General features: G+C 47.5%; 1 long non-coding RNA gene across 2 annotated transcripts; it reads right to left on the minus strand.

Annotated features, from left to right (window-relative positions):
• Positions 1-2,202: 2,202 nt before the first annotated feature.
• On the minus strand, positions 2,203-16,719 carry LOC129699394 (uncharacterized). 2 transcript variants are annotated; one of them, XR_008723838.1, is made up of 3 exons: positions 16,143-16,297; positions 13,707-14,278; positions 2,203-2,217 (listed from the first exon to the last, which is right to left on the minus strand). It is a non-coding gene; the product is annotated as an uncharacterized LOC129699394 (long non-coding RNA). The 2 variants fall into 2 exon arrangements; XR_008723837.1 differs by lacking the exon at positions 2,203-2,217 and having other exon boundaries at positions 13,706-14,278; positions 16,143-16,719.
• Positions 16,720-17,184: the final 465 nt, after the last annotated feature.

A 17,184-nucleotide genomic window follows, 5' to 3' on the forward strand; every position in this document is an offset into this window, starting at 1 on the left:
TAAATGACTCTGTGGACATACCAAATAACAACTGCTCCCAATCTACCCTCCTTAGCTCCTGCCTAAAGACATTGTAATCTGCCTTGCCCCAATTAAGTCCTTTCCCTCACCATCCACACCAATCCCTATTCAAAAGATTCTTAAAACTTATTGATCACACTGTCTCAAGCCAACTATCAGCCAATCAGGGAACTTCCCTGCTGAGGTCGTCTTTTGCCGGCCATAATTAGTCCTAATCTTTTCTTGCTTTCAGTTCCCCCTCCCCCTCCCCCATACAATCAGTCTGAAAAAGAGTCTCCACCCCAAATGTCACCTGCCCATTTTCCCCCAGAGATGCTGCCTGACTTACTGAGTTACTCTGGCATTCAGTGTCTATCTTTGGTATACACCAGCATCTGCAGTTCCTCTTTATTACCTGAAAATATATCGAGTTGTGATCACTATGGAGGTGTACATCCACTAAGATCAGGAGGTTTCCCAGTTCTCTTTTAAGTAGACAAAAATGCTGGAGAAACTCAGCGGGTGCAGCAGCATCTATGGAGCGAAGGAAATAGGCAACATTTCGGGCTGAAACCCTTCTTATCTTTTAAGTAATTCTGTTTCACTGAGTTCTGGGTAGTAGGTTCCCACTGTGGGAATTGGAGGTTGTGAGGGACAGGGTGAGAGGATGTGGGGAGTATTGTAGAGGTAGGGAGTGGATATTATCTAGAGGATTGTGAGTAGGGTACTTTGCACTATCTCCCTGTAACTATGTGGTTTCCTCTAGGTGTTCTGGTGAGTTGGTAGGTTAATTGCCCGCTGTAAATTGTCCTTGGTGAATAGGTGAGTGGTAGAATCTGGGGGGAGGGGGGTTAATGGGTATGTGGGGTTACAGGGAGAATTGGTAGGAAATTCGATTGCTGTAAAACCTGACATGACTCAATGGGCCGAATGTTCTCATTTATGTCGCAAAGAAGATTGAAGAAGAAATATTGATATATTTTTAGAGAAAAGGGAATCAATGTATACAGGGTAATTGCAGAATAGTGATGCTGAGGGAAAATGTTAGCCATAATCTTACAGAATAGATGCAAGACGCTTCTGTGTTTACGCCTTTTTATCTACCTAAAAATCGATCCTCAGCTCCTGAGCTCCCCGCATCTCTTTGATAGCGGTGCAGAACAACAGTCAGCATTCCGTCAGTTCCAGGAAAGGACATTGTTCAGGGCTAAATTTAAACCTTTAATAACCGCAAATCCCGAGAGAATGGAAGAAATGTCTGCAACGAGCATTGTCTCAAATCTAGGCTGATCCATTCACACTCCCCTTCTCAAAGTTGCCTATAAGCCACGTCATCATGCAGTTAGACACTTCAACAACAGCAATATAAAAAGAAAAACTTGCCTATATAGATCTTATTTTTTGTTCACTATACCTTTTGTATTCTCAGCCCTCGTCTCTTGTCATTGATTTATCCACTGAAAGGGTGAGGACATTATTGGCTTTTCCAGCATTATTGCATATTTTCTCACTTCCCTTGATGGTGGTGCGCTGCTTCCTTGAACTACTCCGCTCCATCTGGTGAAGATGTTCCCCTGGTGCTGTTGTGGAGGGAGTTCCGGGATTTAGACCCAGTGATGATGAAGGAATGGCAATATATTTCCAAGGCAGGATGGTTGTTGACTTGGAGGGGAATCTGCAGGCAGTGGTGTTTCCAATGCACCTACTGCCCATGTCCTTTCAGAAGGTAGAGTTGGGGCTCTCGAGAGGGGCAGTTGGAATGGGCTTGGTGAACTGCCCAATTGTTCTACACCTGATTTTAGTCTGTCTAACAGGGTTGCGTCAGAATCAAATTCCTGATCGTAAGTGCCCGAGCCAGAAAATCAGTTCACCAGCAACCCTGGGAGAACATCGAGTGGCATTATTGGAGGACAGAAGTCGTGTTTCCAGAGCATCTTTTGTTGGCTAAATATGGTTCACAGACTAAGAGGCAGCAGGAAGTGTGTGGCCCAGTGGCACAGCTAGTAAAGTCTCTGCCTCACATCGCCAGAAACCCAGGTTCGATCCTGTCCTTGGGTGCTGTCTGTTTGGAGTTTGCACGTTCTCCCTGTGACCGCACAGGTTTCCCCCAGGTGTTCCGGTTTCCTTCCAACATCCCAAAGACTTGCAGGTCGATAAGTTAAATGGCCGCCTGTAAATTGCTCCTAGCGTGTAAATAGGAGAACCTGAGGAGAGTTTCTGAGGAAGTGAGAGAACAATAGTTCATGGGAACAAATTAGTGCCAGTGTGTGGTTAATTAGTGAGCTGACATAGACGACCGGCCAAATGGTGTAGTATGTAGTAAGTGTGAACGATGATTGTATCAGAAAATACAAAGGGAGGTTTGGGGGAACCGCAATATCGTTGCACCCTGGCTGTAAAGTCAAGTCAAGTCAAGTCAAGTTTATTTGTCACATACACATACGAGATGTGCAGTGAAATGAAAGTGGCAATGCTCGCGGAACAACAAAACAACCAAACAAATTATAAACACAATCATAACACACATATTATTTTACATAATAAATAATAGAAGGAAAAACGTTCTGTACAGTTAGTCCCTGGTGAGAAAGGCGTTTACAGTCCGAATTGCCTCTGGGAAGAAACTCCTTCTCAACCTCTCCGTTCTCACTGCATGGCAACGGAGGCGTTTGCCTGACCGTAGCGGCTGGAACAGTCCGTTGCAGGGGTGGAAGAGGTCTCTCATGATTTTGTTTGCTCTGGAGTTGCACCTCCTGTTGTATAGTTCCTGCAGGGGGGTGAGTGAAGTTCCCATAGTGCGTTCGGCCGAACGCACTACTCTCTGCAGAGCCTTCTTGTCCTTGTCTTGTAAATGGGCTGCAGCTGGTCATAGAGTCATCGAATCATAGTCATACAGCATGGAAACAGGCCCTTCGGCCTAATTAGTCTATGCCAGCCAACATGCCCCATCTTCAATAGTCCGCACTTGACCCATAACCATCTAAACCTTTCCTATCCATGTACCAGTCCAAAAGTCTCTTGAATTAATGAGACCTGCCTCAATTACCTCCTCCAGCAACTCGTTCCATAAGCAGTGTAAATTGTGTAAAAAGGTTACCCCTCAGGTTCCTATTAAATCTTTCTCCCCTCACCTTAAACCTATGTCCTCCAGTTCTCGATTCCCATACTCTGGACTAATGTGCGTTCACCCAATCTATTCCTCTCATGATTTTGTACATTTCTATAAGATCACTCCTCATCCACCTGCACTCCGAGGAGTAAAGTCTTGCCAGTTCAACCTCTACCTATAGCGTAGGCCCTCGAGTCCTGGCAACATTCTCGAAAATCTTTTCGACACCCTTGCCAGCTCCTGCAACATGACCTCCCAACTTTTATACTCAATACTCTGAGTGATGAAGTCCAATGTGCTGAAAGCCTGTTGACCATCCTACCTACCTGCGGTGCCAGTAAACTATCCTCAGAAACAGGGAAAAAGTGACTGTATTCTTGGATCATAAGCCACAGCAAGAGATAGGCCAAGCACACCTGCTCCTGGCTGTGGATTTGTTTTTATAAATTCCTATTTCCCCATTTATAGTGGAGGTGTTTTACAAAAAGGGTGCAAAAGCATTTTGAAATATAAAGTGTACTTCAATTACGGGGAGAGATTGAATAGACCTGTAGTGAAGGAGGCCAAGTGGGGACATGACAGAGGTATGTGAGATTACTAGACTAAGTGGGACACGTTGGTTCCCAGCATCACATGGGAGTGCTGGTCACCCAACTAAATATTCCACCTCTCCACCAATTCCAATATTGCTCGCCAGTGGGGGGGGGGACTGACAACCAGCCAACTGACAACCAAAATTGATTTTGTGAACACACACTTTTTTTAAAAAGGCGAGGCAAACAATTGGGCTGCAGCCACCTGACAACCAAAATTAATTTTGTGAACCCAAACTTTAAAAAAAAAGGCGAGGCAAACAATTGGGCTGCAGCCACTTTACAGCCGCATCGAGGGGACTCACCATGGAGTAGACGTGCGTTCAGTGTTATTTGAGGCTCAGAGAGCCCTAACCCTCTCGGAGACTGAGACACTACATTTCCAGTTTTTATAGTCCCTCCCCCCTGCCGCCAGCGGGGGCAGCAGAGAGAATGGCGAATTTGTTAAAAACATTAATATCTCTCTGACTTTTCATCGATGGGAAAAATCCTCCGGTCACAGAAGGCGGAGGGGGGCTCTGAGCAAGGTGGCCAAAAATGACGGCCGTAGGTGGCGGCGTTCTCTCGGAAATCGCAGCGCAGCGGACGAAAAGCGGTCAAGATCAGACTTTTAGTAATATAGATAAGAGGGATAGACAGGGTAAATAGTCAAGAATATTATTTTCCACTGGTTGGGATGTCAGGGGTAAAGTTTTTTTACGCAGAATGGTTAAAGTCACGATGTTTAAGAGGCGTTATGATAGACACTTAAATAGGCAATGCATTGCAGGATATGATCATAATGCAGGTAAGTGGGATTAGTGTAGACAAAAAGGTTGGCAAGGATGAGATTGGGGCAAAGGATTCACCAGTGTGATGCCTGAACGGGGAGGTTCTATCTCTCAGGATAGTCTGATCAATTGGCAATCTTCCTAAGAATCAAGAGATATGGGGTTGGATACATTAGATGGACATGAGGAGAATTTTGGATACACAAACGACTGCAGATGCCGGAACCTTGAGCAGAAAACTGCTGGAAGAACTTAGTGGGCCGTGCAGTATTTGCAGGAGGAAATGGACAATGACGTTTCACACTGCAGACTGGGTCTTAAGACACAGTTTCTAACAGTTTGCTTTTTGTTGACAAGATATTTCCTCTTTTGCTGGGACTGTGAAATGTGGTATTCATCACACAAGTGCAATGTCACAAGAGAATGACTCAAACACAGCTGCTAAGGAATTCATTTTCTCTTAGGTTTCCTTCCACTGCGGTTCTGTGTGGCCTCAAGTGACTGATGAATCTGATGTGGGAACCACAGAAACTGCCACAGTTGCGACAGGAGGTGGCTGATGAGCCGGGTGTGTAGTCCGTGCGGTAGTGGGTCCATCCGCCCATTACTCTGTGCCTCTGTGAGCTCCAAATACAAGGTCTCGAGGTTCTCAATACCGTACACATGCACCTTCTTAATGTTGAGTGGTCTCGGGCCAGAGCTCAGTGGGGAGGTCAGTTTTTCATTTTAGAGATACAACATGGAAACAGCCCTCAGCCCAATGAGTCCACACTGACCTGTTCAAACTAGTTCTATATGATCTCACTTTTGCATCTGCTCACTACCTACAAGGTGCAATTTATAGAGGCCAATTAACTTTGGGATGTGGGAGGAAACTGGAGCACCAAGAAGAAACACAAGCACAGGTACAACTTCCAAACTCCACACAGGCAGCACCTGAGGTCAGGAATGAACTTGGGTTACTGGCGCTGTGAGGCAGCAGCTCTACCAACTGTGCAACTGTGCCCCCCTTACATTTCTCCAATGTGGCTTTGAGCACATCCTTGAATCTCCTCCTTTGTGTGGCTAGTGATCTCTTCCTGTGATGGAGCTCAGAATATTGTGAGCATTTTTGGGAGTCTGATGTTGGGTTGTGAACGATGCGACTTGCCCAGCATGCCCAACTGAGTATAATAAGGCCTCGATTCTAGCCTGGGAGTGACACTGACTTTGGCAAGGAGACCACACCTGGAGTATTGTGTGCAGTTTTGGTCTCCAAATTTGAGGAAGGATTTTCTTGCTATTGAGGGAGTGCAGCATAGGTTTACAAGGTTAATTCCCAGGATGGCGGGACTGTCATTTGTTGATAAAATGGAGCGGCTGGGCATATACTGTGGAATTTAGAAGGATGAGAAGGAATCTTATTGAAACATATAAGATTATTAACGATTTGGACATGCTAGAGGCAGGAAACATGTTCCCGATGTTGGGGGTGTCCAGAACCAGGGGCCACAGTTTAAGAATAAGTGGTAAGCCATTTAGAACGGAGATGAGGAAAAATGTTTTCACACCGAGGGTTGTGAATCTGTGAAATTCTCTGCCTCAGAAGGCAGTGGAGGTCAATTCTCTGGAGGCTTTCAAGAAAGAGTTAGATAGAGCTCTTAAAAATAGCGGAGTCAGGGAATATGGCGAGCAGGCAGGAACAGGGTACTGATTGTGCATGATCAGCCATGATCACAGTGACTGGCAGTTCTGGCTATGGTCAGGTCGGGGGGAGATCCCCCCGCCATGGGTACCATGTAATCCCGTGTTACCTGCTCCATGGTCGGATAGTCGGCGACTAAACGGCTCCCCCACCTGGTTTGCCAGGTGAGGAAGGGGCTGTGGACCCCCAGCAGGACCAAAAACAAAACTTGTCAAACGGCGGATGAGCTCCTAGCGAGCCAACGGCCATCCATACTTCAGAAGATGCGATCACTGTCATACATAGCACTGTAAGGAACCGTGCTCGTTGATGTTTTCAACGATGATGATGATGGCTCAAAGGGCCGAATGGCCTACTCCCACCTTTTGTCTATTGCCCTTCTAGTAAATGTGGAGGATGTGGACCATTGACTTTAAGTGCCTACGATGGTTATACAACGTCTTTGGCGGATGGCTTTTTGCAGTTACATTGCGATTCCATTGGGGTAGGGTAAATGAATGTATTAGGGAATCTGATTTGAAATCCCACATCAACTGGGCAATTTAAGTTCAGCTCATTGAAAGTTAATGATAGCACTGGACTGGAGTAAAATTCATCAGGTTCACTAATGGCCTCCAAGGAAGGAAATCCTTACTTATCTGACCTCCAGGCCCATTGGCCCCTGAAACCCTTGACTGACCCGCAGTTCAAAAGGCAACCTGCAGCTTTTCCTGCATTGCGCGCATCCTCTAAATAAATAAGGATAACAAATTATTAACCTAATCGTCTCCTCAGAACACTCTTGGAAACCCTTTCACTGATGCAGGAAATTCCCAATAACCATGCTGTTGTTGGGGTTTTAGGGAGGAATGTTGCATTTGGCATGCTGATACATCTCACATATTGAATTGATAAATGCACCAGGCCCTGGAGTAAGAGGTTAACAACTCGCCTGAAAAACAGAACCCCTAATAATACTCTGAACACTTGTGTTCAGTGCACCAAGGCCTACTGGACGTCTGGTTGCTGCCCATTTTAATTCCTCTTGCCATTCTCATACTGACCTTGATGGCAGTTCTGGCTATGGTGGGCGGCTCGACTCACGTCGCAGCGGCCTCTGCAGTCCGTCTGTCTTTTTATAATTTTTTGTCTTGTTTCAATGTAGTTTTTTTTTTTTTTGACGAGGTATGTGTGTGTGGGGGGGGGGGGGGGGGGGGAAACTTTTAAAATCTTTCCCCTGCACGGAGAACCCGACCTTTTCCTTGTCGGGTCTCCGTTGTCGTTGGGGCTGAGCAACGTGGAGCGGCCTCCAACAGGGACGACCTAGGGCTCCAGTCGCGGAGCTGCAGACCTACTCACCATCGTAGAGCTGGCCGAGTTCGGAGCGGGAGGAGCGGTGGTGGCGCGCTGCTGCGACCTGACCCCCGGAGATTCGGAGGCTTCCAACCGCAGGTCTGGTGGACAGTGACACCGGGAGCCCGCAGGTCCCTGCTGGGAGACCGCTTTTCGGGGCTTCCGCAACAGCGACTTCTCCCGCCCGAGTTGCGGGGTTGAAGATTACCTGGAGCGGGGCCTTACATCGCCGCCCCGCGCGGCTTGGAACGGCTGCGGGGCTTTGCTAGCGCCCGCGAGGGGCTCCAACACCAAGACCCGGAGCGCGGCCTTGCATCACCGACGCAGTGTTAATGGTCGCGGGACAATTACCATCGCCCACCGGGGGCTTTGACTCTGACATCGGGAGGAGAATGGGGAGTGCAGGGGAGGGATAATTTTTTGCCTTCCATCACAGCGAGGAGGAGATGCGCTGTGATGGATGTCTGTGTAAATTGTGTTGTGTCTTGGGTCTTTTTCTTGTGTGTATGACTGCAGAAACAACATTTCATTTGAACCTCAATGAGGTTCAAATGACAAATAAAAATTGTATAGTATTGATGACCTGGACCTTAATTTCCAGAGTGAGGGCCACACGCAAACTGGAGAACAGCATCTCATGTTCAGCTTGTGTAGCTTACAACCCTGTGGTATGAATATTGATTTCTCCGACTTTAGGTAACTAACCTGGCCCCAACCCTCCCCGCCCCCTCCAATTCCCCTTGCCCCACCTAGACACACCCATTCCCCCCCCCCCCACCCCCCCCCCCCCCCCCCCCCCCCTTCCTTCACTTTCCACCAACATTCCTGCTTCTGGCATCACAATTCACTCTTATCTCACACTTTTTTGCTTCATCACTGGCCTTTGTCCAACCATCTGCCGCTCAACCCCCCCCCCCCCCCCCCCCCCCCCCCCCCCCCACCAGGCACGACAACTATACATGTTCTCCAGAGATGCTGCCAGACCCGCTGAGTTACTGCAGCACTTTGTGCGGTTATTTTAGGGTAAACCAGCACTTGCAGTTCCTCGTGCCCTTTGGCCTTTGGTACTGCATTGCCACACTAAGAAATCAAATTCGGAAGTGGGTCTCTGTCAGCACTTTTACAAATAACAATCATAACTTGTTATTTGTGAGTCACCAGATGTATAATAAAGCACCAAAACCTGTTCGTTGTTCGCCCTTTGACAAATGCATTAAGGGCCTGTCCCACTGTACGAGGTAATTCAAGAACTCTCCCGAGTTTTCCCTGATTCGAACTCGGAGAATTACGGTAATAGCCGTTCGTAGGTACTCGGGGCTCTTGTGGACATTTTTCACAGTGCTGAAAAAACTTCACGAGTTTCCGCGTTTCCCGAGTACCTGCCGTTAACATTACGGGCCGATACGATACATCCACGAGCTCTGACGTAGCCGCTACATACATTCTACGTACTTACCACGAGTTTGATTTTTTTTTTAAACTCGGGAGAACTCTTGAATGACCTCGTACAGTGGGGCAGGCCCGTTAGTCTGCGTAGTGGAGATGAAGGTATGTTTTCCGGGTGCTGTGCGGATACCACCATCTAGTGGCAGATTATAGACTTGCATGAAAAGTTCAAACACTAGGTGCACGCACATACCTCTCAAAGTTTTGCACTGCACTGGCTAACACACATTAACCATAAAAAGATGCGGACTGGCCCGCTGAGTTACTCCAGCACCTTGTGTCTTTTCTTGTAAACCAGCATGTACAGTTCCTACACATTAACCGCAGCCACATCTAATCCATTTTGAGTTTCTGTAGAGGGAACCTTCCTCTACTTGTATTTAATCTATTCTAGATTAGCCTTTATCCCAAGCCCCACTTTGAGTCTGTGGAGGGAATGGACAGGCAATATTTTGGGTCGCGACATAAAAATAGATAAAGTGCTGGATTTCCTCAGCAGATCAGGCAGCATCTCTGGAGAATATGCATAGGTGATGTTGTTTGGTTCCCTTCAGACTCTGAGAAAGAGTTGGGGAATTATGCGGAGGTACATTTGTAACGACGAGTGTTCAAATGTACGCAACAAAAAGATAGGTATAACTGCAGCTTGTTTGTGAGTGGCCATGGTTACACCTATGACTTTCGACTTTACTTTAGAGATAAAGCATGAAAATAGGACCTTCGGCCCACCGAGTCCATGCCGACCAGTAATCACCCCATACACTAGCACAATTTTGCACATTAGTCAATGGACAATAGGTGCAGGAGTAGGCCAGTTGGCCCTTCGAGCCAGCACCGCCATTCACTGTGATCATGGCTGATCATCCACATTCAGTACCCCGTTCCTGCCTTTCCTCCCTTGATTCCGCTAGCCCTAAGAGCTCTATCTAACTCTCTTTTGAAATCATCCAGTGAATCGGCCTCCACTGCCTTCTGAGGCAGAGAATACCACAAATTTGCAACTCTCTGTGTGAAAAGGTTTTCCTCGTCTTAGTTCTAAATTGCCTACCCCTTATTCTTAAACTGTGACCCTTGGTTTTGGACTCCCCCAACATCGGGAACATGTTTCCTGCGTCTAGAGTGTCCAATTCCCTAATAATTTTATATGTTTCTATTAGATTCCCTTTCATCCTGCTAAATTCCAGTGAATAGAAGCCCAGTCGCTCCATTCTTTCATCATAAGACAGTCCTGCCATCCCGGGAATTAACCTTGTTAACCTGCGCTCAATAGCAAGAATATCCTTCCTCAAATTAGGAGACCAAAACTGCACACAATACTCCAGGTGTGGTCTCACCAGAACCCTGTACAACTGCAGAAGGACCTCTTTGATCTGATACTCAACTCCTCTCGTTATGAAGGCCAATATGCCATTAGCTTTTTTCACTTCCTGATGTACCTGTATGCTTACAGTGACTGATGTACTAGGCCACCCAGGTCTCGTTATACTTCCCCTTTTCCTAACCATTCAGATAATAATCTGTCTTCCCGTTCTTGTCTCCAAAGTGGATAACCTCACATTTATCCACATTAAACTGCATCTGCTATGCATCTGCCCACTCACCCAACCTGTCCAGGTCACTCTGCATCCCCATAGCATCGTCTTCACAGTTCACACTGCCACCCAGCTTTGTGTCATCTGCAAATTTTGCTAATGTTACTTTTAATTCCTTAATCTAAATCATTAATGTATATTGTAAATAGCTGCGGTCCAAGCACCGTGTCTTGTGACACCCCACTAGTCACTGCCTGCCATTCTGAAAGGGACCCGTTAATCCCCACTCTTTGTTTCCTGTCTTCAACCAATTTTCTATCCTTGTCAATACCCTCCCCCAAATACCATGTGCTTTAATTTTGCCCACTAATCTCCTGTGTGGGTCCTTACCTAAGGCTTTCTGAAAAGTCCAGGTACACCAGGGCTGGCAACATTGGGTGAGAGTTGGGAGTAAGAAATTAACTTACACTTGAATGCAATATATATACTTTAAATTGGATTGGAGCGTTTTTTGAACTGTGCGATCACTGATCAGTGGACTTGGGGGTACCTGGTGAGGGAGTGGAGCAACCGAGTGGGGAGAGGGCGAGGAAGAAGGGTGTCTCCCCTCCCAGGGTAGGAACCTTTTGAAATTTGATGTATTAAAATCATGTTTTAGTGCACAGTAGAAGTATGATTTCAATGTTTTTTGTATGAAGTATTTTTAAGAGATAACTTTTTAACTTTATCCACACAAAGGGTGATGGGTGCATGTAACAAGCTGCCAGAGGAGGTAGTTGAGGCAGGGACCATCCCAACATTTAAGAAAAAGTTAGACTGATACATGGATAGGACAGGTTTGGAGGTATGGACCAAAAGCAGGTAGCGTAGCTGGGACATGTTGGCGGGTGTGGGCAAGTTGCGCCGAAGGGCCTGTTTTCACACTGTATCACTCTATGACTACATTATACCTCCACCATGCATGAATGCTTCAAAATCAAGTGGTCGAGTTTTATTGCCATATACTCAAGCATAGAAACATAGAAAATAGGTGAATAGGCCACCGGCCCTTCGAGCCAGCACTGCCATTCAATATGATCATGGCTATTCATCTAAAATCAGTACCTCTTTCCTGTTTTTTTTTCCCCATATCCCTTGATGTCGTTAGCCCCAAGAACTAAATGTAACTCTCTTGAAAACATCCAGTGAATTGGCCTGCACTGCCTTCTGTGGCAGAGAATTCCACAGATTCACAACTCTCTGCGTGAAAAAAGTTTGTTCTCATTTCAATCCTAACTGCCCCCCCCCCCCCCCTTTATTCTTAAACTGTGACCCATGGTTCTGAACGCCCCCAACATCGGGAACATTTTTCCTGCAGTTACAGTAAGTGAAAATCTAGCAGGCAAGCAGGATGCTTTCATCAACCAACCCCATTTCAAGTCCACTTTCTTCCACCGTATCTACCCAGTGCTTGGTACTTACTTCCAGCAGCCTCTGGTTGTCCTCCAGGATGCACCGAGCCGCAGCCTGATCCATGCCGGTCACCTGGGCGAATTCAGCACAGAGACTCTCACGGCAGCGGCGCAACGCTTCGACGCCTCCGACGGCCCAGGACTCTTGCACTGAGGCTGCTCCATGGCCGGAGATGCAGCGAGCGACTCGCCAGCCCGGCAAACACTCGCCAGCCCCGCTCCCCATTCGCATCTGTCCCCGTCACTGCTTCTGCTCCCAACACCCATGGCCCATGCAGTTGATATAAGTTTTAAAATTTTCGTTGATCACAGAATATCTCACAACAGAGCGAGAGAAATTTGTGATCAGCGTGAGAATTTGGTGAAATGCGTGATTCTCACGCTCAATGCATGGGAGTTGGCAGCCCTGCCTCTCTATCCCCCTTTCCCTCTCCCCAGCTCTCTCCTCTATCTCTCTCCCCTCTCTCTCTACCTCTTTCTCTCCCCTCTCTCTCCCTCCCACCTCACTCTCATCCCTCTCTATCTCTCTCCTCTCAACCCCCCTCTCTTCCCTTCCCCCTCTCTCCTCTCTCCCTCCTTCCCTCTCTTCTCTCTCCCCTCTCTCTCTCTCCTCCTCTCTCTTCCCCCTCCCACCTCACTCCCCCTCTCCTCTCTCTCTTATCTTCCCCCTCTCTTCCCCTCCCCTCTCTCTCCCTCTCTTTCCCCCTCTCTCGCCCTCTCTCTCTCTTCCCCCTCTCCTTCCCCCCTCACTCTCCCCCTCTCTCTTGTCCCCTCTCTCCTCTCCCCCCCTCCCTTCTCTCTCTTCCTTCTTTCCCCTAACTCTCTCCCCTCTCTTTCCCCTATCTCTCTCCCCCCCCTCATTCTCTCTCTCTCCCCCCCCTCTTTCCTCTTTCTCCCTCCCTCTCTATCTCTCCCACTCCCTCCCTCTCTACCCACTCTCCCCCTCTCTCTCTCTCCCCCCCCCCTCTCCCACCTCTCTCTCTCTCCCCCATTTCTCCCTCCCACCTCACTCCCCCTCTCTCTCTCTCTCTCTGTATCTTTCCTATCTCTGTTTAGATCTCCCTCTGTCTCCCTCTCTCTCTATCTCGCCGTCTCTCTGTCTCACTCTCATTCTCTCCTACCCTCTCCACCCTCTCTGTCTTCACTCTCACTCTTCCCTCTGTCCCTCTCACTCTCATCCCTCTCTCTCCTCTCACCCCCTCTCTCTCCCCCCACTATCTCCCTGTCTCCTTACCCTCTGTCTCTCTCTACCTCCCTTTGAGAGTCTGTACCTTCGGCACAGAGACTCTCGCGGCAGCGGCAGCGGCGCAACGCTACTGACGCCCCGGGACTTGCACTGTCCGGAGTGCTCCATGCCCTGAGCTGCAGCATCAGCGCCTCAAACACTCGACAGCCCCGGCTCCCCGCATCTGTTCCCGTCGCTGGTTCTGCTCCCATCCCTCCCGCAGCCCCGGCTCTCCAACACCCGCGGACCATGCAGTTTATCCGAGTTTTGAGATTTTCGTTGATCGCAAAATTTAACTTTTGCCCTCGCTTTCTTGTTAAGTAGGTCAACATGGCATTCCTGTGCTTCTCTGAGTTGTCATGAGTTTGGATAAGATAGGGTTTTGCCAATCATCAAACCCTTCAGAAGCTAGGGAGGTGGCAAAAGATGCAATGTTTGGAAAGAGTTTACAAACAAAGCAATATATCCGGCTTTTTGAGGGAGAATACACAAGCCACTCTCGGTTATATGTTTCTCTATTGACTTTTGTTGAATAAAAAAGAACCTAGCTTTTTATACACTCACTTGGAATTTGAAAATGGTCCACAAGGATGCTGAACTTGAGAGGGGCCCCTTTCTACCCAATAGGATACGTCCTCATGTGATAATTCTGTCCACAAACCAACGTCTGTTACAGTAGATCTATGTTTGGCATCATCTATATCTGAGTCTGGAATACCTTTGACTTGGCCTACGTTACCAGGTGTGTGATGAAAATTCTGACTAGCCACATTATTTCTTGTCAGCCTCTCCCTGTCCAATAAGTGACTCCTGAATTAGTTCTATATTTTCATTTTGAGCTGGCATCATGGCTGCTTTCTCATATTCAGCTTGCTGTTCCACGTCGTGCTTCGCTGTTTCTGTTTCAGGGAGATTTTCTTCTGGTTGAATGCTAGTAGTTGGCTGGATAGCTCCACCACACTGATTTCTGTGTTAGTATCAATGTATCTGCTTCACCGCTGGCACGTTGCCTCTGTCAGTGGCTGATCCAAGAAAGCAGTGATCGGTCTTAACTTCTTTACTGTATCTTTCAAGTCTCTTTCTCTTGCGCTTGATAGAACCACTTTCAAATCTTTTACTCATACTCAGATTAAAATCTGAAAATAAAAAGTAAAATTAATCTACAACATTTATTAGAAAGGAAAACATGAAGGGGCGTTCTCACTTGAGTGAAGAAAAAAAATCTGTATAATATTTGGGAAATATTTCTTACAGAATTGTTCCTTATTGACAATTATATTGCAAAATCTGAATCACATCTGAATCAAATCTGCTTCCAAAAACAGTTTACAAAACGACTATGCTTTTTCCTATCGTTAACAAAGAAGCTACAAATAAGCTTAGTTTTATTACTAACCTGTCAGTGGCAGCCACAACACTACACAGTTGGTTTCTAGCAACGATTATCAGCTCTACCCCAACCATTGCTCCTTGCCAACTTCCTAGTTCAAATATCTTTGCACTTCCTACTTACCCGAGTTTTGACTTTTAAAGCCTGCAAGAACCCAAAGATGTTCCCTGCACCCGCCATCGCTGTTTACTGGAGCACGTGTGAAAGTTTGCCGGACCCCGGTGCCACCAGATTGACACTGAGGTGCAGCTGAGCATGGCCAATGAGATAAGGGGCTGGAAAGCTGCACTTTAATTAATTATTGTAAGTGCTAGTGTCGGGTTATCGGCTTAAAACAGTATTATTCTGAAATGGAGGGCAAGGAAAATTACTGAAGGGTTGTTTAGAGACTACAGTACGTTGTGACAGCATATGTAAGAAAGATCTATGACAGTGTCAAAAATATTATACACCTTGGCCGGAGGCCCTCCAGATTTTGAGGCCCTAGGCTTCAGTCTGCAAGCCTATGGGTAAATCCGGCAATGTGTGAGGACAATTTCTGCCAGGCAGAGGAGAGAGTTTGTGCAGGGGACAGTTTGCGCAAGGGTAGACACAAGGAACCAGGATCTTTGCAAGGAACTACAGATGCTGATATACAAAACAGACAAAATGTGTTGGTCAGAAAGCATCTATGGAGAACATGGATAGGTGAGTGTTTCGGTCAATCTGTAGGAGACGTTCCAACCCGAAACGTCGCCTATCAATGTCCTCCAGAGATGCTGCCTGGCCCGCTGAGTTATTGCAGCGCATTGTCTATAGGGTGATTTCACTAAAGGTCACTGGAGCGTAGATCCGCACCCACGTGACCAAAATTCTCAAGTGGAGGACACTCGAGGGTTCCGGTACATGTTAGTGGATGGGAAAAAATGCATTTTCCCACCCATTAAAAACATAGAAAACGGCGAGGTTGTGAGCTGCAATTTACTGTGCCAGTCGGGGTGACCGTGAGGCACAGCTACCTAGATTTACAGGGGAAAAAAAAGATAGCAAGTAAGGTAAATTCAAGAGGGAACTGAAGGTGACAATCCAGCGGAAGTGAACATTTGCCGTGGATATATAAAGGTCCAAAATATCGGGAATTATCGCGTTTGCTCGCTGAATTTCATCAAAAGTAAGATAGTAATTCCTTACTTTTGATGAAATTCAGCGAGCAAATGCGATAATTCCCGATATTTTGGACCTGTAAATCACCACGGCAAATGTTTGCTGTTCACCGGCTGTTTTGTACCTTCAGTTCCCTCTTGTAATTACCTTACTTTCTATCTTTTTTTTTTGCCTGAAATTTTAGGTCGCTGTGCTTCACGGTCACCCTGACTAGCACAGAAAATTTCAGCTCCAAAATCGGCCGTATTCCATGTTTTTAACGGGTGGGAAAGTGCGTGTTTCCCCATTCACTAACATGTATCAAACTGAGATATGTCCTCCAGTTAAAATTTTCGGTCACGTGAGGGGGGGATCTACGCTTATTTGACCTTCGGTGAAATCACCCTATTCCCTTCTTCACGCTTCACTGATTCATTTCAGCAGACAATCAAACCAAAGATCCTATAGCGGAGCAAGAGAAATCACACCTGCTAAATGCAATGGGCTGACGTGTAGTACGCAACGGAGCTGAACGCGGGCCTTTTTTTCATCCATTTACACATGAATCTGCCCATGACCGTACTACGTCATTGTCGTCGAGTGATCTATCCTGCTCGCTAGAATCAAAGTGTTAAAGAGGGAACTGCAGATGCTGGAGAATCGAAGGTTACACAGAAAAGCTGGAGAAACTCAGCGGGTGCAGCAGCATCTATGGAGCGAAGGAAATAGGCAACGTTTCGGGCCGAAACCCTTCTTCAGACTGATCAGGGGTGGGGGTGGGTGGGGACAAGAAAGGGAAAAGGAGGAGTAGCCGGAAGGCTGGAGGGTGGGAGGAGACAGCAGGGGAGCTGAGGAAGGGGAGGAGACAGCAAGGACTAACAGAATTGGGAGAAGTCGATGTTCATGCCCCCGGGATGCAGACTCCCCAAACGGAATATGAGGTGCTGTTCCTCCAATTTCCGGTGCTGCTCGCTGTGGCCATGGAGGAGACCCAGGACAGAGAGGTCGGAGATGGAGTGGGAGGGGGAGTTGAAGTGCTGAGCCACCGGGAGGTCAGCTTGGTTAAAGGTTGGGCGATCGTTTCGCCGAACACCTCCGCTCGGTCCGCAATAACCAAGCTGACCTCCCGGTGGCTCAGCACTTCAACTCCCCCTCCCACTCCATCTCCGACCTCTCTGTCCTGGGTCTCCTCCATGGCCACAGCGAGCAGCACCGGAAATTGGAGGAACAGCACCTCATATTCCGTTTGGGGAGTCTGCACCCCGGGGGCATGAACATCGAATTCTCCCAATTTTGTTAGTCCTTGCTGTCTCCTCCCCTTCCTCAGCCCCCCTGCTGTCTCCTCCCACCCTCCAGCCTTCCGGCTACTCCTCCTTTTCCCTTTCTTGTCCCCACCCACCCCCACCCCCGATCAGTCTGAAGAAGGGTTTCGGCCCGAAACGTTGCCTATTTCCTTCGCTCCATAGATGCTGCTGCCCCCGCTGAGTTTCTCCAGCTTTTCTGTGTAACCTTCGCTAGAATCAAAACCGT

This window comes from Leucoraja erinacea, chromosome 8, assembly GCF_028641065.1.
Source record: "Leucoraja erinacea ecotype New England chromosome 8, Leri_hhj_1, whole genome shotgun sequence".
Taxonomy (NCBI): domain Eukaryota; kingdom Metazoa; phylum Chordata; class Chondrichthyes; order Rajiformes; family Rajidae; genus Leucoraja; species Leucoraja erinaceus.